Raw genomic sequence first — 6,000 nt, forward strand, 5'->3', positions numbered from 1 at the left:
GCAAAAAAACCTAAATACTGAATGTGATCAGCAAAATTACTTGACTTATTTCATTGGACAGCGCATGAAGGTCACAATCCTTTTGTCCAGGACACACACTTCTCTGTCCTGCTCAGTATTTCTAAAGCATGTGATGGCATTATTATCCCAGCCCTGACTTGGTACCAGAACTAGACTAGTCAGAAAGACAACTTCCTCCTCCCTCGGTGCTTGCCAGCAACTGTGTTCAGAAGCCACATGCACATCCCAAGTACTGAGCTACTGAGAGCCCCAGCCACAGGTCCTCCAAGCATAGAAAGCCTTCCAGCTGCCTGAGGAGAGGAGTGGAAGCAGAAAAAATCCTCGAAGTGTTGCCATCTTGGGAGCATTATTCTACCAGACCTGTATGTTTTCAGATGTTTCAAAGGGGGGGGGGGGGGAGATAAAAGAACTGATGCGCATAATTTGAAAATGGTTTCCTAATTTTCAAGAGGTTCACTATATAAACCAAAAAATCCCTCCATCTGCAATGGAAACTTTCTCCTTGGTAAACTTTCTCCACTCTTTTAGGTGCAATGATAGAACCAAGGTTGTGCATCATTTATATTAAGCTTGCTAACAATTTTAAAGGAGTTAAAGAACGACATGCCTGTTCCTCTGCAAGTATTTTTGGAAGTATTTCCATTTTTTTCCATTGTCTTTTTCTCTAGCATTTATTCTAGATTTTTCAATTACCATTTCCCTTGATCAGCATGATCAGTTTTTCAAAGGCAACAATTAAAAAGAATTTTTTTCTTGAAAGAAAATTTTAAATTTGAAGTTAAGAATTTAATATTCATATTTTTTCAAGTTGAGAAAGATGAATTAAAAAATCTGAGCAACTAGCAAATCCATGCAAAAATAAACACTTTTGAAACCTATGGAAATTCAACTGAATTGCTGACCTTTAAAACTGTGGAAACGAAAGAGAAAAATATCCACCCATTTCTAGTTTTTGGTGAAATTAGAAATTGCATGCCTCTGCACTCCCAGATGAATGTCAAATCTTGCACCTCATCAGCATCTATCATTATTCCTACTTAGAAATGGGTCTGTTGCAGATGAAGTGGAAGGTCGAAGGAGCTAGCTGGCCCTTGGCTGGTGTGTGCGTCTTGAATCTAAATACCAGAAGAGTCACAAGAGAGGACAAAAGGACACAGAAGTGCAACAGAAAGGAGCTGAACTCACAACCAGGGGAGAGTTGCTCTCCATGGGTATGTCTGAGATGCCTTTTACTTCTAAACTAGTCACTGATAATTGTGCTGGCTTAGCTGCATGGAAGAATTCTGCCCAGCAGTCCCTGGCTCGTGGCAGCAAAGATGAGCTCCAGCCTCTTTAGAGAGCAGCATCATGGGCAGTCACAGCCTGGGGTGCCCTCAGCCACCACTGCCACCCAAGCCTCCCCTCCTCCTGTGCTGGCCCATGACTGGGCCGTCCTGCGGGTGAACGCCAGTTGCATAATGTTCCCTCATTAAAAATGGACAGGGTTACAGAAAAGGAAGTGCTAAAAATACAGGCACAATGAACCTGCTGAAAAAGCAGCTTCTTTGTTGGGTCCTAAGGCCCTGCTCACCTCATGGTGTTTAAATCTGTGAGGGTGTGCACACTGCTGTTTTACCCAGGTCTGATACATGCATGCCAGGGTGCCCTTGGCTTTTTACTTTTATTTAATCTTTGAGTTTACAGTGTTGGAACTTGTTTCCCTGTGAAACCAGAGAAGAAGGGATTGTTGTGTGCTGCTTGTTGTGTGCGTCAGGTTTTGCTTTTGTTTTGTTTCTATTCCTTTTATTGAGTTACATAAAGAAACTCAGCAGGTCCTGGCTGCTTGGGTGTCTGTCTGATTCAGTTTGCTTGGGCACCTAGGTGTACCTCACTGCAAGCCCACCATTCCAGTCACTACTGGAGAAATGGTTTAGGACATTGCCCAGGGCAGCTGGTCCACCAGGGAGACATATTTTTACATCAGGTGAGTCCTGCCCTTCATGGTTGTTTGCATCTGTAACTCCCTTGAAGAGGAGCCCCTGTGGTGTTTTGAGGATATTCTTCTGCACAATTTTAGGATGAACAACTAATCTTTTCTCCCATCAGACAGCAGTCTGTAAAACCAGATGGTGGCCTGATCACAAAACACCTACCAGAGAATTAAGAATCGGCTTTGTGACTTTTTGCATCCATAGCAGAAATCACGCAAAACAGAGCTGGAAGAAACTTTTCAAGGTTATCTTGCCCTTCCACCAGCTTCCAGATAGGATCATCCGCGCTGAAGGTGATGAGATACTTATCTCAGCTGCTGCTAAAGCCTTTCCAAAAGAGCACTTGCAGATAGCAGACAATCCCAGGGGTGCACAAGTCTCACAATTGGAAAATGACTTTTAACATCTCACCTGAATTCCCTTTGTTTCACTTTAAGCCAGTCACTTCCTTTCCTGTCCTCAGCAGACATGAAGAACAGCTTATCCTTCCTCTTTGCAGTAGCCTTTCACATACTTGAAGGGTGTTAGCACATCTACCCGTCTTCAATTCCCCAGACTAAACAAACCCAACTCTCAGTCTTTCCTCATAGCACATGTTTTCTAGCCCTCTAATCACTCTTATTCCTGCCTGCTGGACTCTCTCCAGTTGGTCAAAATTATTCCTGAAGTTTGGTGCTCACAAGTGGATGTAGATTGATTCAACAGGTTACTTCAGGCCAAAGGAGAGAGGGGAGTAGTTTCAAAGCTGGGAGATCCTGACTGTGAATGACCTATTCACTCTAGTTGTGGCAGCTCTGCAAAACTTGGCTCTGAGTCAGCCTGGCAGTCTCACAGAGAAGCAGCAGATTCACAGATGGATATCAGCATCTCAGCACCTGGAACCTAATGGGCAGCCATAGAAAGGAAACAAAAAAAACCCAACACAGAAAATCCCACCACTAGAACTGCCATAGTGGACTCACTGCATGATATTCTTTGTGATAAATGCACAGTTAAATTTATTTCTGCTTCAGTTTCTGGATAGATTTACAATGAGTTCCTCTGAAGAGCATGCGAAGAACAAAACAGTCTGTTAGCAATGAATTCAGGGACAAGTGACATTGTCCTGTTGTCCCAGAAAAGGAAATTTGTCCTTTTCATGTCTCAAGTCTTACTCTCTGGGTGAGGGAATATGCTAGTGTGCCTATACTGCCTTTGCCAAAATTCCAGAGCAACCCCCAGACTAGTCTGTAAATTGCGTACAGCACAAAAGCTGAAGGACGGTGAGCTCTCTCCTGAAATCATGGCATATTGCTCTCTGAGCAGACAAGACACTGACACAGTTGTTCTGCTCCTGGTCCTGCCATTATCTCAGTGGCCAGCACTGGGATCTTTGCAGCATGTTTCACTGCATGCTGCGGACGTGCCCCAAGGAGCTTGTTGGGTTTGTGGGAAAGATTCTCACTCCCAGAGTTATTTTTCAAGGCAGCGGGGTTTCTGTCTGGTTTCATTGTCATGTTGCAAACTTTTTCCCCCTGGAAATTGCTCTTTCTAAACTCTAACCTTAACATCCCTCAAAGAGCTTGTCCTTTTTGAGCCAAAATCCTTGGATTCTGTCAAGTGAAGACAATGGAAGGACGTGTTAAAACAGCAACACTGCTACACCTCAGGCAAGGCTCAGCTCCACTCTTTTCTGGGGAGCTGCTCAAATACATATTGGCTAGGATTTGAGCCAAGATTTTTTCAGTTAATATTTGCAAAATTTAATCACAACAGCCCAGATGCGACATCGCCTTAATCCCATTGAATTGTTCCTTAGTCTGCAGCAAGCGCCTCCGGTTTCAATTAGACCATTCACGGTTACAGGCACTTTTGAATAGGAAGAGATCAAAACCTTATTCTAAAAACCTGGTTGTAGAATCCATTCATTCAAACCAAGGTTGCATTTCAGCTGTCCAGTCCACAGCATGTCATAAAAAGGGAAGATTTAAATAAAGACTGTATTGGATCATTGTAGCAAAAGACAGCGAAGACCAAACTTCTTGAAAGAGAAGGTGTAGACTGGCTCTTTGCAAAAAAAAATCTCCATGAAAAGCTCCCTCTTTAAATGAGAGATCAAACCTGGAAAACAAGCCATACCTAACGCAGGAGGCAGGTTTGCCTCCTGAGTGCCAGATAATAATAAATGTTGTGTCTGTAATCGATAGCAGAGATGCAATGGCATTTTCCTTGACATCAAATGCTAAAGAGGGAGTGAATACTTCTGTAAAATGCTTTTTCCAGTGCAGGGTGAAAGATCTTTCACCAGAGAGAGGATGATCTCTGGGGATGGTTGTTAGTAGCTTTTCATTCCCATTAGCATGAAGAATCCAACTGTGTTTATGTACCTAATACCAAATAATTTCAGGAAAGAAAGAGATTCAGCTACGGCTAAAGTGAGTCAATAAAAAAGACATATGCAGGAAGGGAGAGAAACTGAATGGGAAAAAGCTTGGACTCAAGGGATAACTATACCTTTTTGCGCCGAGCGTTTTTAAGTCAGCCTGAAAACTTCTTTCAAATGCAAGGGAAAAGAGGGTTAATCCCACATCCTCCTAGAGGGCAGCCACAGTGATATTTGGAGAGCACTTCTAACAGCAACAGTACAGCACAGGGTGGTCAGGGAAAATCAGGATCTGTGTACCTCCAGTGGAAGGAAATGAATTCCAGAGAACTGACTCAGTAATAATTTGATCAGATCAATCTGTATCACTCCTCCACAAATACCAAATGCCATACAGAATGACCTTCTGTTCAGCCAAATAGTCTGGGCTCGATCCTGTACCCCATCAAAAAATTAAAGAGCAAGCTTAAATTTACAGCAGGACATTTGAATTCTGTGTATTAATACCACCTTTAAAAAAGTGCAGCAGGTTTTATTCCCTGGTTATTTCCTAAGGCCACAGGTTGGCTCAGCAATGCCGGATTTCACTGGAACACCTGCTCTTTGCAGGCTCCTCAGACTGAAGGACAAGTTAATTAGGTAACTTACCCAAAGGTCACATGGTGAGTAAAGTAGGATTAGCACTCAAGTTCCTCCTGGCAACTAGTCCTGTGCTGTGACAATTAGAAAAGGTTAACCATCCTCTTTTAGCTTTTGTTTTCCGTCTTCCAGAATGGTGCAGCACGTACGCAGGGCTGGGCTGTGTTATATTGCCTCTGCAGTATTTTGGAAAAAAACCCACAAAAACAAACAGAGAACTCACCCCAAAAAGGGCTTTGAAAAGTCATCATATCTGGTGGGATATGGTGCTTGAAAGGGAACGGAGCAAAACAGTGGATTAAGCTAAGCACACTGAATATGAATTCTGGAAAATGCCCCACTCCCTCGCTAATCCCCACGCTCAGCCCTTGCGTGCCCGCTGCTCTGGGACACTCTGTCAGGCTGCTGCCCGCCTCCTGCTCAGAAGGTGCCCTGGCTCCCCCTGCCCCTCTGCCCTGCAGGCAGATGTGAGCTGCCAAATATTAGTGAAGGGTGTTACATGTCTGTGCACCTACAGTGCCATTTTGCTCCTCAGCTGGACTGATCTGTCCATGCCATGTTTCAGCCGACATGCCTGGGAGCGCAGGGCAGCAATTTTCCATGCATGCTGGTCCTCACCCTCAGCCCACTGCTGTCTTCTCCAGCCTATCCTCACCCTGCCTTGCCTACAGCCCCATACCCTGGCACTTGTAGCATATAAAGGGGAAACTGTGCTGCAAAGGAGCACAGGCCTCTGTCCCTTCTTGTCTTGGGGGGAGCTTGTGCTATCCTGGGCTGACAAGCACCCTGTAACTCAGCTTGGGTCTGCATGGGTTGACACCTGATCTCCCACAAAATTACTGATCCCTCTCAATGAGCTGCGCAAGCACTGGGGGACAGACAGGTCTCCATCTTGATTTGGGGACAGCTGTGAAGGGACAGGGTGCTGGTCTTCCTTTTTGGGGCATTTTTGTGCTACTTTTGGCAGGAAAGCAAATGTAATCTAAAGGACTTCTGGTCACACCAGGG

The 6,000-nt window shown here is 44.4% G+C and overlaps 1 long non-coding RNA gene across 1 annotated transcript; it reads left to right on the forward strand.

Moving 5' to 3' along the window:
* Positions 1-268: 268 nt before the first annotated feature.
* Positions 269-2,144, forward strand: LOC109143545. The gene is made up of 3 exons (XR_002043792.1): positions 269-383; positions 1,080-1,232; positions 1,882-2,144. It is a non-coding gene; the product is annotated as an uncharacterized LOC109143545 (long non-coding RNA).
* The last annotated feature ends 3,856 nt before the right edge of the window (positions 2,145-6,000 follow it).

Source organism: Corvus cornix, chromosome 3 (genome assembly GCF_000738735.6).
Source record: "Corvus cornix cornix isolate S_Up_H32 chromosome 3, ASM73873v5, whole genome shotgun sequence".
NCBI classification, from domain to species: domain Eukaryota; kingdom Metazoa; phylum Chordata; class Aves; order Passeriformes; family Corvidae; genus Corvus; species Corvus cornix.